We start from the raw sequence: 16,734 nt of genomic DNA, 5'->3' as shown, positions 1-16,734 counted from the left end.
TAAAGTAGAAACAAAGAACAGTCACAGCTTATGTGAACCAGACAACTTAGCCTTCTCCAAAAATGAGCAAGTTCACATTATGATAAAAGAACACAAATGAGTACTAAAATGAAATATAATATACCCTTGAAGACTTCTCACGTAAAATATTATTTTCTACATTGTGTTCTATAAAGGTACCATTATCAGCTATATAATAATGCTAGAAATTTATATAATTTATATATGTACCTTTATAGCATTTTTACGTATTCATTAACTTCTATTATTTTATAAAGAAGTGTGGAACAACTTGTTGTTTTCTAGATGCTTCTTCTGTAAATTTTCTTTTTTTTAAAACTTAGATCTGATTTTAACTTATTCCTTTTGTAGCTTAAATATTCACCACTCAGCGTTATGTAAATTACTTCATAGTATTTGTTCGCAATAACATCCTTGGCTCTTTCGCCAAGTAGCTGATATCCAGATGCTCGTAAGCACAATAATGTGTTGGCATAAACAAATTATCTGCCACGTGCAACTATTTATACGGCCTGACTACATTAGGAAGATATGAAAACGATTTACAATTTCCTTTAAATAGCCACATGCACCTGCAGGCACTTTTGGCTCAATAACACAGAAATGAATGATAAAGAGAGGTTAGGCATCCTTGTCCTTTATGGCTTTAACACTTTCAATGACTATGAATAAAACACTTCCTTTCCCTAGCAGCACTGTGAATACTGTGGCAATTTCCTCTACATCTTCCCCAACTAATACTAAAAACTTGGTATTCTGATTTTTATAAGTTTGCTGAATTTAATTAGATATGGCAATTACACTAATATTCTGATGGTAATTTTTGAGATGGAGAGAATTGTGAGGTTTGTAATCTGGTGGTGATGAAGATAAAGGGAATATATGGGAGGGCAAATATGATCAAGGTCAATTGGTTTAAGTGTGATTGTGTCTCTTCGGGATCAAATTACATTGTAATCACTGCACACACACACACACAATTGTATGTACAAATTTTTAGGTTCTCACAGAGACACTCATTTCTTTGGAAAGTAAAATAAAATAAACAAATGTAATATAATGACTTTAATCCCTGTATTATGATTGACTTTCCATTTCTACATTTCTTTCTCATAAGTTAAGGGTTCTTTACAAAGGCAAAAGTTCTCAGACTTCTGAGTTTTTCCAACACTTTGAATGAGTCACTTGGAATAACAACCTGATTAGATCGCATTCTCCTGATCTTCAAAGCAGATGTAATCTAAGGATACTATTATAAGATATTCACAATATGCTGTAAAACCTTATACACAGTGAAACAGCTCAATAAATGAGTTGTTACTAATTTGGATCTATTACCAAAGCCAAAATAGTCCTTAAAACCAAGCACAAAAACTAAGACTCTTTTGTTATTGTTGTTATATTTCTACCTTAGGAAATTAGTCTGAAACTTTGGCAAGTTTATATAGCAATTATTTATTGTGAATAAAATTGCTGCCTTTATAAAGTTATAAAGTTAACAGTTCAACCTTAGGCATAAAGCTAAAATGTACCAGTATCCTTGGTAGATGAAGAGCCAAATAGTACACTGATTGTTTTTGTTCCTTTATGTTTATTTGTATTTTGATGTTTTATAAATGAGTGGAAATATAACATTGGTTTCTTTTTGAGACTCTTTTATGGCAAAATAAGTTCCAAATAAAAAAAAAAAAAACACACGTCAACATCATCCAGACACAGCTCAAACTTCTAACAGTTAATAGAGTCATTTGGAATGGAAACAGGCTCCAAAGTTACAGAGAAACTCTGTCTTGAAAAACCAAAAGAAAAATTATTATTTTACATCTACAGGTGTTTTGTCTGTTTGTATGTAAGGACACTATGTATATACAATGCCTATGGAGGTCAGAAGAGGGTGTCAGGTCTCCTGGAGATGTAGTTATAGAAGATTGTGAGCTGCCATATGAATGCTAGGAATTGAACCTGGGTCCCCAAGCCGTCTTTCCACCTGAAATAATTTTTGGGAGATCAAAATAAGAAGTGTCTGTAGAAAATTGTTTTAATGTGAAAAGAGAATATAAAGATTTTGCCTCTTCTATGAATTATAGAAAAAAAACTAACATCCTTATATATCCTCTTTGTTGTTACCTATTGGTGTAAGGCAAGATTTTAGCAAAAAATAAATTATTAAGAATTTTAATGTTATCTGTTGCTTTTATAAGAAAAGTGTATTTGAAGAAAGAGACAGACCTGAGCATTAATATCCAAAGTGCTTGATATAAAGCGTCCATCTGTAATTGGGGCCAATACATATCTTCAAAAGGCTAGATGGTATAATTATTTGGTTCATTTTCTATTATTAAAATGTGGTAGTGTACTTATTAGTTTATTAACTATGCTACACCATCTTGGTATAAGATGGAGCAGAACCTCATGATTCATTTGCCAACAACTTAGACTTGCTAACAAACCTTTCAGCATTCAGACTTTTTTTTTCTTTCAGTTTCTTTTTCCAGTTCAAGGCTATAAATCTGTATTCTTTGTATTTTTATCTCATTCACGAGGGAGAGGTTACAGAAACATTCCTCAGCTTTGGCTTGGATAATCCAACAAAAATGTTCAACAGTTGCTTTCAAAAAACCTAAATTGTTCTAGAAATAAAGTTCCTTTTCTGGTCCACATTTCTGGTCTACTTGTAGTACAAACAGCACTCTTTCCCCAATATATTTGAAAAGGGTAGATGTGTGTGAGGTGTGAGGCAGACTTTTGTTTCCATGCTAATTCCAGCCAACTTACCACTCACTAAAGGCACTTTTCACTCTGCAACAACCATGAAACCCTAGTATGTGCTCTTAAATGTCAGTTTCTCCTCATTCTATCACTTTCAAATTTTATGGTTACTTCTAATACATTCAGAGTGCCAAGAGATGCTTAAACCAACTTTTCCTTTACTAAATTCCAGGTAAGCATCATTAGCATTCCCTGGCTAGAAATGGCCCTTTTCTTCTACATCTCTGCCACAATAAAAGTAGCTGTTGACACAAAAACAGCAAAGAAGATGCTTAAAAAACATTTAACCATAACATTTTCTGGGCTTCAGAAAATTTCCTTCTTTTCTTGTAGGCCTTTGGATGGACCACCATCTTCCAGAAGGATTCATCCTAAACAGGATCTAAGAAGTTTGAAGAGTAGTATTTCTTGGCCTTGTCAACGAAGCCCCTTGAAAGATGTTTCCAAGCCAAATGCTTTTACTAAGCTCTTTTAGCTTTGTAAAGGATTTGGGCCATCTTAAACTTCTCTTAACATGGCTGAAATCACAATGTCATTGCTAAGGAAGCTATTTCACACAATTTTTTGGTGTTAAGTAGTTAACATAAAGAGTACGATTTATAGGATAGGGTCGTTTCAGGTTCCCTATCCTCATCTGCCCAAGGAACTAACTGGGGACATCGCCTTGGGCTCCTGGGAGCCACCCTAGGTTCAAGTCTCTTGCCAGCCCTGAGGTGGTTCCCCTAAGAATTGTGCTTCCGTGCTCCCCTATCCAGCCTTCCTTTATCCCAATCATCCTGTTTCCCCAAGTTCCCCCCATTCTCCCCTTCTCACTTTTCTCTCCCCATCTCCCCTTACCCCCACCCCACCCCACCCCCAAGATCCCACTTTTCTCCTCAGCAATTTTGTCTACTTCCCATAGGCAAGAGGATAACTATATGTTTTTCCTTGGGTTCACCTTCTTATTTAGCTTCTTTAGGTTCACCACTTGTTAACTCCTACTGACGAATATCTTGCATATCACCATAGAACCTTCATCTGGTGATGGATGGAGATAGAGACAGAGACCCACACTGGAGCACTGGACTGAGCTCCCAAGGTCCCAATGAGGAGCGGAAGGAGGGAGAAGATGAGCAAGGAAGTCAGGACCGCAAGGGGTGCACCCACCCACTGAGACAGTGGGGCTGATCTATTGGGAGCTCACCAAGGCCAGCTGGACTATGACTGAAAAAGCATGGGATAAAACCGGACTCTCTGAACATGGCGAACAATGAGGGATGATGAGAAGCCAAGGACAATGGCACAGGGTTTTGATCCTACTTCATGTTCTGGCTTTGTGGGAGCCTAGCCAGTTTGGATGTTCACCTTCCTAGACATGGACAGAGAGGGGAGGACCTTGGACTTTCCACAGGGCAGGGAACCCTGACTGCTCTTTGGACTGGAGAGGGAGGGGGAGAGGAGTGGGGGGAGGGAGAGAAAGGTGGGAGGAGGGGGAGGAAAATAGGAGGCTGGGAGGAGGGGGAAACTTTTTTTTCCTTTTCTCAATAAAAAAAAGTAAAAAAAATCAATAAAAAAGAAAATATTTTTGAAACTTGAAAAAAAAGAGTATGATTTATACTGAGCTTTTATTAGGTTAATTAAGATCCTTTAAGTTATTAGCTAAATTTAACTTATGAATTATACTAACACTAAGATTTTAAGGTTAACTATATGTAAAAAACATAAAAAGTATACTATCTTGTCAAGGGTGCAAGAGTTCTTTAGCAAATTTCTAATTTATGTGCTAAAAATTATTGGTAGTTTGACACCACTCTTTGTCTTCACAGGTCAGACACTAACTTGAGGACAAATGAATACAGGGTAGGTTTAAATGGCACTTAAGGACCCTTGTACCATTCTAGTCTATGAAGTCCTAAAGTCAGCCTTTTGTAGACATCATGTGTTGTCAACCTGTTTTCAGTTTAATGGACTTTTCTCTATTATTTGATTGAAGAAATAGAAACGTCATGAAAAGGCAAAAGATTCCAATAAACAATGATGTGAAAAGAGGGACTCAGAATTCAAGACCATGATTTGCAGTCCCATGAATGCAAAGAAAGCAGTTCTCAAAGGGAACAGTAAATAAGTAAGTGAACTGCCCCAAGAACTGAGTATGGAAAATAAAGTAGAGGTGCACTCAGCAAAGCCCAGTATTGGTGACGAAGATCAAGCAATACGTTCTCTTTCTATGTCGAAAAGGTCAGATCTTGGAGAAATGACAGCAAGGCTGACTTGAGGTTTGGCTATTATGCTGTTTCCAGGGCACACTGCATTATTCTGCTCTATTTATTTTAAGAGCCCAGGGTAGGATCCATTCTTGGATGCAAGTAAATGAATGACCTACAAGCGCTGGTTCCTATAATATGTCTAGTTTGTTTGCCATAAAGTCTTGCACTTATTGGCTAATGTTAAGGACAATCATCCCATTACCTATGCTGATACCGACATGCAAAATCTTGTTTCTAGTGTATGCCATGAGAAGATTCTCATTCTCTGCTCGATGATGCATTTCCATGTCTGTCTCTCGGCTCTGCACAGGCACACTTGGGCTTCACTCAGATATACATTCCTTTCAACAAAACAGTAGAAAAGTCCAAAACTGAGAACTCACGTTCATCATGGATCTAAGGTTAGACACACCAAAGTTTGTTTTTCTTGACAATTGGTAGGCAATGATATATGAAACGATTCAATCTGCTCTTGATTAAATTTCACTTCATCTTATGAGTTTTAATGTACTTTTACAAGAATCAACTGATGCAAATTGTTGGTGTTCAGCGTATTTTGTGAGGTAAGTGGCAGAACACTTTAGTATAATCTTGGAACAGTAATACAATAGTTGAAAGGACAGGAATGCTCTTCTGCTAATCATGAATGAACCGGGAACAAAAATGTGGATATTCACATATATCTCTCTAACATAGACACTATCACCTCTAAAGGCCAATTTGTTTCAGGATCTTCTAACCAGGGCTGGAATAATCATGTGCAAGATCAATATTGATTTATCAGAGACAATGCTGCATAAATCTGTTTCCTGAAATATTTCTTGCTAAGAATCCATTACTGTACTACATAAAGGCGACACAAGAATAAATTAGTAGCCATTCCTTTTTAGGAGTTCACAACCCATTGAGGAGAGGATGTCTATTATTTCAATACAGTGACAGTCCAGGCAGAACACAGTATAAGGGAAGCACACCAACACACAGGGATGCACACAAGAGATTTTCCCTTAAGTATTTTTGGTCTAGCTTTCATAATCACTCACTGAATAACTTCTTGAGGTGTGCTAACTCTAATTTATTCTATTTACAATCTAAACTAAAGCCTAGCACATTGCTTGATATTTTACAAAGTGTACATAAAATACTCATTCCTTTTTTTAAAAAAAGATGATTTTTAATTTGCCAAGACATTTTTGATACTAATTGTATAGCAATTTTCTTAGTAATCTTTTAATTAACTCTTTAAAAGGTATAAAACAACCACTCTTTATAGCATACTTTCCTAACCTATCATTCAGATTTTTTGCATAACTCTTAGTCTAGAGGGCATGGATTTTTCTTTCTTTTTTTTCAGAGGGCAAACATGAAATACACACACACACACACACACACACACACACACACACACACGACTAACATGGTATACCCTTTCTTATTGTATACAAATACAGAGAAGCAGTGTCATGCTCTTCATCTCTTTGCATGAATTCTTTAGCTCTGTGGCAACAATCACAATTTTGGGACTGAAGATTTAAATATCAGTATAGGAGAGTGGCCTTGCGAGATTAACAACTGCAGTGGTTCTCATCCATTTTTCTACTTTTTTCCAGCAATTATTTATTCAGTGGTTACTCTGAATCATTTGATATACACATTTAAGGAGATTTAATGTTATCAAAAAATCAGCACAGAACCGGAAATTGTGGAGCACACAGCAAAACTGGTGGGTAGATGGTAATCATATCACAAAAACATATAGAAAGGAGTTATCAGAAAGAAAGCACACATCACAAAGGAAAACAGCAGAGGTTGATCTGGGCTACTAGGGAAGAGTTTTTGAGAAGTGCTTCCTATTCCCTTTTCAAGGAAGAATGAATGAGTAGATACAAGTGAGATGAGGAGGATGGTAGGAGCCTTCCAACACAGGCAAAGAGTGATACAACATCCTATGACAAGATGAGAAATAGCAGCCAGGAAGCTGGCACATTCTAAGAACCAAAAATAGGCTGGTATTGATGGAATGAGAGAACTGGTAGCCTAGGACCTTGCAGGAGCTAAATTAGACAAGATTTCGGCTATGATAAAGATTTGGATCTTAACCTGATAAGAAGTGGGAGTATATGAAAGGGTTTGAGGTCTACAACGACATGACCAGACTGCTGTAGGAAGGTCAGACCGATAAGTGGAGGGTTCTCTAACAGATTGACATTCCTTTATTAATTCATTTATGTGTTTTATTCACTTGAGTATCTTTCATAAATTAACATCTATTGAATGTCTTCCACTTGAGAAGCAATGTAAGGCATAGAAAGAGATATAAGTCAACATTGGCTCCCCAAAAAACTTATTAAAGATAGGTAAATTTTTATTTACATATGATATCCAGTGTATGATAGCTAAAAGCTCTGATCTTCATTGTCCACTTTTCAGTATCCACAGGCCAATAATTTAGACCATCATTTTCCATGGACACCTAACAAGGAAGAAGGCAACATGTGATATCTGATCCATACCAAGCCATATCCAGCTGTCATCTGGAAATAGTTCTTTTTAGCTTATATTTCTTTGTTAGAACCAGTTCTGTTGGCCTTCTAATTTCAAGGGAAGCAACCAAACTGGAAATTTCTTTGTCTCTCTGTAATGAGTCTTTTTCTGCCTATCAGTCAGCTCTGAAATAATGACAAGGAGACTTGTTATTAATCACCAAAGTTCAGCCTATATCTTATGTTTTTGTTCCTAACTAGCTCTTATAACTTAAATTAACCCATTTCTATTAATCTGTTTTATACCACATGGTGTTACCTTTCCTCCACCTTGCACCTCCTGTTTCCTCTCTCTGTTTTCTGCCATCCTGCATACCCATATTCTTTTCCATTTCTTTCAGGAAATCTTGCCTTACCTCCTGTCTCACTATTGGCCATTCAGCTTTTTATTATACCAACCACAGCAACACACCTTCACAGAGTGTGCAAATATCCCACAACATCTCTCTTCTAACTGTATATCAGAAAGTACATTGTTCCAGACATCTCAAGGAAAAAGAAGATGAATTTCTGGTCACATTCATTTGAGGATTTGACAAGGATGGGGTTGTTGGGTGCCCCCATGTTTCCAAGTGAGCTTGGTTCTTTGAATTCTATAGCAATGTATCTCATTGTTTGTCAAATCCCAATTTCTAGCAATTTTATTATTTTAGGTAAATTAATTACCAATTCAAATGAGAATAATCACTTAAGTTTTCAAAATAAGACAGTATATCAGTACAATACACTTGAGTGGACTTAATGTAGGGACATACAAAGAGAAATATAGACAGGAATGCATGTGCACACGCATCAAACACTCCCATTCCTGTTTGCTTAGTCACCTTATCTGTATGCATCATAAACACACGGTCTTTCCTATGCCAAAGAGAAGTACTTGCACAAGTGTGGGCTTATGCTATATATAAATACTAACGGGGAATGAGGAGGAAAAGGAATCACTACAGAATGAAAAAACGATGGAAATGTAGGCTGCCTGGAAAAAAAAGAGGCCATGATATTCCAAATGAGGACAGGAGCAGGAGAAGATGTAGGAAAAAAATGAATGAGGAAAACACTGTACTCACAAGAAAGAAAAAATATGCGTGGATGTGTGTTGGGCTCTGATAAATTATTTTGTGAAAGCTGAAGCTTGACTCTTGGCAGGACAGAAAGGATGTGAACATACTCATGGGAAAAATAAGAATCAAAGGATTTGGTATAGTCAAGGGCTGTGAATAAAACTGAATCCCATCTTCTAATTGTAGAGACAGGGATCTAAATAGTTCTGTAGAAACAACAAGGACTGTGTAGTGTTGTCTCCTAGCTTGTTATTTTCTATGCACATATATCCGCCTACAGGATTCTCATGACAACCAAATGAAGTTGGATCTGTATTTGCTTTTATTCTTTGTGAATGAGAAATAAGACACTGAAACTAAAGAATTTGTCCCAAGCTGCATGGTTAATAAAGAGTGTCAACAAGATGTTCATCTAGGTGTTAGAAGGTTATGAAATCTTGGCACACCTGTTTACCCTCACTGTCCCTGAAAGAGGTTTAATGGCTTACATATATATGGAAGCACCAACATCCTTGTCCTTTCTCACTAATTTAGTAGACATGTTGTTCATCTTTTAATTGGTTCATTTCATTTATTCCTCAAGAATTTCTTGGAGGACCACAGAGATATTTGGTTCTATCTGATCACCCGGAAGGAAGAAATGGCTAAGATAAGACTCCTACCATTAAAGATCTCTAATGACATCATCTTTAGTAAAAGGTACAAGTAGAATGTTGGAGACACCATCCCATGGCCTGGGTCCTGGACTAAATACAATGGGAAAACAAGAAGACCAGCTCAGTGCCACAAAGCACCTTTTAGGTTGGGAAGGTTTGTGTCTTGCTCAAATTCACATACTGAATAGCAACCATTCAAAGTACTGCGTGTAAGGTCATTGGGAGTGGTGTTCAGATCATGGGTATGAATCCAGCCCTAATGAAGGAATTTAGGTTCATATAAAAAGGTCCCAGAAATGTATAGCTCATCCTGTTTTATCTTGTGAGGACAGGGTGAGAAATTACCTTTTTGTGAAAGTTACCTTTTGAAAGCAGTCTTTCAAAAGATACAGATTGTATTATTAGTGTTAGATTTGTTGAGCTCTAGAACCATGTGGAAATGATTTATGTAACTAAAAGCTTGCTGGTTTACGGCACTTTTTAAACAACATAAAATGAGATGGAAGAGTTAAGTTCAATTAAATAATTTTGGTCCCATGCTGATTGCCTGGCCTAACTTGTGTGGAATTATAAATACAAGTATAACTACTTTTACCTGGAACTTATAAATAATTTCTAGGGCTGAAACACGAAATGTTCATCCGATAGAGTGTGGAAGTGAGTTTACAATTGGTATAGCAGTGAGAACAAGAGGCATGAGATTGTGGGGTGAGGAGTGGGAAAAGTGGGAGGTGAGGAGGGAGGAGGAACTGGGAATGGTATGTAATAAATAAATAATAGATAAATAAATTAATTAAATTAAAATAAATTAATATAGTTATTAAGGCAAAAAGAAACAACTAGCAATTAAAAGAAGTGAATGAGGTTTGAGGACATAAAGCAGACCGGAAAGACAAGGTGCTTGAAGAAAGAATGATGATTTTGTGCATGTGTGAATCAGATGCAGGCACATATATTCACATGTGTGACATGTGATGGCCAATGTGATTGGATTGGATGCAGTCTAGGTTATTAGTGAGGTATTCACCTGGAAATCTCTATGAGGTCATTTATTTGCTTTTCTAGGGAGAATTAAATGAAGGGGAAAAAATACAGCCTTAATGTTGAAGGTCCAAAGGCAGGGTTCTGGGTTGAATAAAATAGGAAAAAGGGAAGAGCAGTTGAGTGGAACATACTCTCTTTTCTGCTTCTTGGTCCCACCAATTATAAAGAGCTCTTATTACTGTAGCTGCCAAAACACTCCGGTTGCAACGCCTTCCCTGCTGCAATGAACTGGACCTTTCAAATATCTATCCACACACATTTCTCCTGTAAGTTTCTTCTCATGGTTTGAGTCACAATGGCAAAAACGTAAAGAATACATAAGACGAGTATAGAGAGGGCAGAATTGAAGCTCGAGTCAAATGTGATACGCAAAAAAAAAGTTTTCTTGACTTGAACTGTTTCTAAGAAATTACTCTAGATAAGTGGCACTGTTATGGCTTTTAGGCCTTATGAAAGTAAATTAGAGAAAGCTGCAACAGAAGGACAGAAATTAGGTGGTGGGTTCCTGATTCTTGGCACTGAATGCTGCAAGACAGGAAACAGTGAAGGCTGAGGAACTGATATTGAAGATAAGCATCAACTGATAAGAACAACCATCAATTTCTCCACAAGAGTCAATATGTCTATGTGGTACTAATGCAGTACTGAGAAAGCAAGAGTCTCCTTTTTGTGAGGCAGATCTGGGAAGGTATAAGTTAGCCAACACCGGAAGTGGAACATTTTGAGAAAAGAACTGATGTCTAAGTATTTGTGTCCAGTGACCTTTTGGAGTGGAATTTTGGGAGTTATTAGCATATATAACAATAGAGACCACCCAAGGTCAAGTCATCTTTATTTCTGCAATCAAGCCTTCCAAAGGATTTAAATCTACAAAGGTCAGCAATTACTTCAGAGCATCTGTGAGCAAATCACTCTGGCCAACACAATGAGACTCCAAGGACAATGGTTTATTAACTCTTATGGCATTATGATTTTTTTCTTAGAAATAACTGGTTTCTACTTTCTGTTTTATGTCTCCAGTTGACTAGAAAATACTTATAATCGGATTGTGTATTTTTTCTTTTTTCTTCTCAATATTTATGCCCGTCCTATAGTAGTTAAGAATGCAACCTCAACAATTTTTCATCAGTGAGATGGAAATGATAATAGCCTAACTCTTACTTTCAAAGATCACGTATGTTAGTATATACAAGGTATTAATAAAATAAGTTGTTCTTCAAATGGAATTGCCATAAGTTCATTATTTTCATTAGTATTTACAGGACATTCTCAGGCAAAGGCTGGTGGTGATAGTTGGTGATATAGTAGCATGCCACTGAACAAAATTCATCGTGCAATTTGCTAGGAGTGCTTTGAGTTGAATTATTGAAGTTCTATTTATTCTTCAGAAACAGCCGAATAAACTGAAAAAAATCTATTGATAATTTCACAGAAAGACAGCAATAAATTTCCTACAAACTACTACTCTGTATATGTGTAATTATATAAATAGTCAGCTTAAGAAATATCAGAAACCAGCAGTGTACAGGGAATGCTTGATATATCCAATTTGTAAGCTGAATAAGAATTTCTAAAACTACTTTATAAATATTTACTGGCCCTCTTCGAAGCAAGTAAAATGTGTACTTAATCCAGCTACTATACTATGATACATTTAGCTCTAATGAAATGTGACCCAGTAACATTAGGGTAAGAGAGTAGCTTAAAGTTTATTTCTTTATGAGACCAGTTACTCCCACTTTACAGCTGTTTTTCCTTCTGAATCTGGGAGTCTAACCATCCATCTAAACACAGCTTTCAAGGAAAATAGAGTTTGATCAAGCTACAATTTTGACTTGAGAATTGCCAAATGGGTGTTTGCTCCAGTTTTCTTTTCATTTCTCTGTTTTTGTTTCTCTAACTTGGTGAATTTGAGAAAACAGGCTTACATTCAAAGCACATTTGGGAATTATTAAGGTATTCATGTTTTTAACTTTGTAAACAAGACTGCATGCTTTAGATCCTGACTATTTGGTATTTTGTGGGTATTTATTATTTATTTTAAAGAAATATTTGCTTACTTATTTGGGGGAAAGGGACATGTCATGATAGGTACATGGAGTCCATTTTCTCTTGTCTGTTTAATCCTGAAGAATCAGACATCAAGTCCTCAGGCTTACCAGCTGACTGCTGCCATTGTTGGATAGGCCATTTCACCAATCCATATATCTTCATTTGAATTAAAATTTATTTTGCACTAATGCACTAAACATTTTACCTACAGTGAGATGCTAGTCTTAATAAAGCAACTCCGGGTTATCATTTTAGAGTATGAGAAATCAAATGGAAAACTACAGTCTGTAGAAATGTTATTAAGATGTTCTCATTCATTTTATTTATTTAGGAATCTTTTTACCTGAATATTACTTTTTACAAAATATTGTTTTAACATTTGTGTATTTTCTTTTGATAAATTTTGAAAAATTGTTTGAGAGGTTTATACATAGGCTTAAAATATTTTGATCAAATCCACTTCCCTTTCCCTACCCTCCAATTTCTCCACAATCTCTTCTACTAATTTCCCCTCCCAATTTCTTATGCACTTTTACTTTCACTGAATCCACCTAGTGCTGGTCTCTATGTGCTTGGGTGTAGGACCATCTTTTGGAGTATGGGTGGTCTTTTGGCCTCATTCCTGAAGAAAACTTACCCTCCCTCCCAGACAGCTGTCAATTGCCAGTGTTTTTCAGCAAGGGCTGGGACTTCATGAACATTTGCTGGCATTTTGTCTGGTTTGCTCTTGTGCAGGTCCTTATACATGCAGACACAGCTCTTTTGAGTTCATGTGTTTAATGGCCTTGTCCTCTCCAGTGAGCTCTGCCTTGCTGTAGACTTCCACTACCTCTGGCTCTTACTGTCTTCCCATTCTCTCTTCTGTGATGGTCCCTGAAACTTGAGAGGAGTGGTATGATGTCAATGGCCTATTTAGAGCTGTGCACAGCACAGCATTATGCTCTACAAGGTGTAGAGTTGTCTCTATACCTGCTGCCCTATATTGTAAAAAGAAGCTCCTACAATTCATTCTTAATGTGTGTATATATATATAATGTATATATATATATATTCATAAGCATGTATCCTATTTGCTTTCTGTAAGAAAGTTTCAAGTGTTGTGATGACCTCTAGACATGTGGAGGTCTTGGAGTAGCAGTGCCCATTTGGTCTGTAGAAAAGAAAGCTCCTACAATTCATTCTTAATGTGTGTATATATATATAATATATATATATATATATTCATAAGCATGTATCCTATTTGCTTTCTGTAAGAAAGTTTCAAGTGTTGTGATGACCTCTAGACATGTGGAGGTCTTGGAGTAGCAGTGCCCATTTGGTCTGTAGAAAAGAAAGCAACAGTTTTTATACCAAACTTAAAAATTATACAGTATTGTGAGATATAAGGAAAAATGCAACAGAAATAAAAGGGTTCCAATTTTTCTTTTTGCTTTCTTTTATTCTTGGACTTTTTGTGGCTTTGGATGCTGGAGATGTAATGTTCCTCTCCCTCAAATCCAATTTGGATGAGTAAATCAAATGGGTTCAACACAAGAGGTTCTGCACTGGCCAAGCACGGATAGGAATGGATTTACTGGCAACCAATTAGCTATTAGTTTTTCAGGGTCAGCTTCTCCAGGACATGCTCTAAGGAAACTAGGTAGGAAAAGCTTAGTCACCAAACCCAGTCCAGGCTCTCCAAGTTCAGGCAGTTAACCCACACTCTACCATAGACAGCTAAGAGGCAAACCAGACTGCATTCAGACCTTTGAAGAGATTAGGCAATCCCAGTACTGCAGCAAACATCTCTCTGGATGCGACTTTGAGGCATTTGACTGCTCTCAGCTGTCAGCTTTTCTGATTCCCAATTCCTTTAATGTTCTTTGAAGTTTAAATCATAGATATCCAACATCAATAGAAATCATAAAGCACTTCTGGGGAGGGGGTGAATGTAAAAAATCAGAATTTTATGATTTAAAAAAAAAATCTGGCTTTACTCTAGGTCCAGCAAATGTGTATCTAACTCTTTGAACTGTTTCTACAATTTCAAAGAAACTAAGTGGTGAGGGAAAAATCATTCCAGACAGCTTGCTAGAACATCATGAAGTTTCTCAAGCGCAGATCATAAGTCATATGAGATTACAAGTTTAACACACAAAGCTCATTCTTAAAGAAAAAAAAAATCACTTCAATTCATAAAAGTTTTAAAATGGAAGCAAGCAATTAGAATCTGAATCTATTTTCTTCTGTATCAGAATCAAGAGAAAGAATAGTGATAAGAAAGCATCAGAATAGAATGTGAACATATTCACAGAGATTATGAGGTTCACGAAAGGGGAGTTTTGTAGAAGCAATGACAAACATGGTTGCATTGGTTAAAATATAGACAGTTTAGTGGTGATGTACATGGCATAGTCAGAGGGTTCCTAACAGAAACCGACACAAGGGAGCAGAACAGGAAGATGCAATGTGAAGTAGAATGTTCTCATCAAGTAGAAGACTCTGGGTTCCCTGCTTGCAAGGTTTTAAATGGCATGCTTTTAATCTTTGTGAATTTCAATTAGGCTCTGCAATGGGCAAGTCAGGAAAGGAATATTAATGACAGAGGAGGAGGAGGCTGCATGGTGCTCCATTCTTCATAGAGCCAGCAAAATGAGAACAGATGTTTGTTTAGGTTATAACCTTAAGTGCTCATTGGCAGAGTGGTGGCTTATACATTAAAATGAACAGCCTGAAATATTTCCATTATAAAGGTTCCCCCCGCCCCAATAATCTTCAAAGCTAAGCTAATGTTTCCTGTAGATTAGCACTGCCTGTTAAGAAAACTGAACCAACCACCTAGGGTAAAAAAAAAAAAAAATCTGAATTTTTAAGTGCTCAACTACTAAAACTGAAGTATTTGGCTCATATTGACTCTGAATATAAAATAACAGACATACTAAATGCTCCCCTTTTTCTTTTCATAGTGTCTCATGTTTATAACAACTATGAAAAAAAATACCAGCTCTGATTTGCTTGAGTAGAATGTAGATAACATTCAGTTTCGTGTGCGGTACAGAAAGAATAAAAACAAACAAACAACAGCAACAACAAAAATAAAACACAACTAACTCTCTCTCTTCCCGTTGTTTCCCTTTTCTTTTCTTTTTTTTTTTGTTCAAGTTGTTCTGTTGAATTTAATCGCCCCAGATAAAACGGAAGAAAAAGCAGACAGATCAAATACAGAATGCTCAAAGTGTATGATAGGATTGGAATTACAAGTCTCTGCCAAGAAAAAGCCCTAAAGGGGGAAAGCCTCAAACTGCTTCATCTTGCTACCATCTGCAGAAGGCACTGGAAAGGCGGCCGCGGATCCCCTTTGCTCCAGGCTAATGTAAACTTTTTATAGCTCTTAGATTGAGTCTTGATCACCAGGTAAAGAAAATGCCTGGCAAGGAGATTAGGGAAAAGCCATTGCTGAGAGTAGGCAGGAGGTTTCCTGATGTGTAAGGTCGGTCCAGGGCCTTCACTGACCAGCTCCGGGCAAGTCTCCAGCCCTCCTAGCTTGAGGGGAAATTGGTTCTGATTGCCAGAGTGCGGAGGAATGAGAGGTACATCCAGAAAGCTAAGGAAATCAAAGAAACTTCCTGCTGTGTAATTCCACATAACGTGCGTTTAACTTGGTCCTTCGTGGATGCGCTGATGACTAAGTAAAGGCGTGATTAGCCCCTTCGCCCTCCAGTGGGAGCCATACATCGTTACCTCTTCCAGGCAACCACATCGCTCCACCAGAGATGATGTCGGGGGACGAGAGACAGGGAATAGTCCGCGGGACCTAGGGCCTCACCGACACGCACCATCCAGAGTTTCTCACCCACACTCACCAGCAGCGCCCCCCTAACCCACCCACCAGGAAGCTCGCAGCCCCCCCCCCCGGAGAACAGCTCCGGGTGGGGCGTGGGCTCTGCACCTCCAGAGCGGTGTGGGCGCTGGCAGTGGCGCTCTGGGGCTCACTGGGGTGCCCCACGCCTCCCCGGCTGCGTTGCCCCAGGTGCCCAGAGGGCGGCGGTCGCTTGAACAGAATTGGGGTGGGGGTGGGGGTCCCCTATTCCCATGAACCTCATTAGCCCTCCTCCTCAGACTGGCTCCTCCTTCTCCTGGCGTGGGGCTCGTGCCCGCCGCTGCCTGCGCGCATCGTGCCTCCGGGCCCCCACCGCCGGCTCCTGCCATCGCTACTCCCTCCTCCTCTTCCTCCTCCTCCGCCCATCACCGCCACTACGGACGCCTTCGCCGCCTACTCCTCGCGCGGCCGCGGCTCCTCGCGCTCTGTTCCAGCTTCCACCAGCCCATCCCTTTGCTGCCTGCTCTTTAGGCTGCTGCAGTC

Source organism: Microtus ochrogaster, linkage group LG1 (genome assembly GCF_000317375.1).
Source record: "Microtus ochrogaster isolate Prairie Vole_2 linkage group LG1, MicOch1.0, whole genome shotgun sequence".
In the NCBI taxonomy this organism is placed as follows: domain Eukaryota; kingdom Metazoa; phylum Chordata; class Mammalia; order Rodentia; family Cricetidae; genus Microtus; species Microtus ochrogaster.
Note: the sequence above shows the minus strand (reverse complement) of the source record.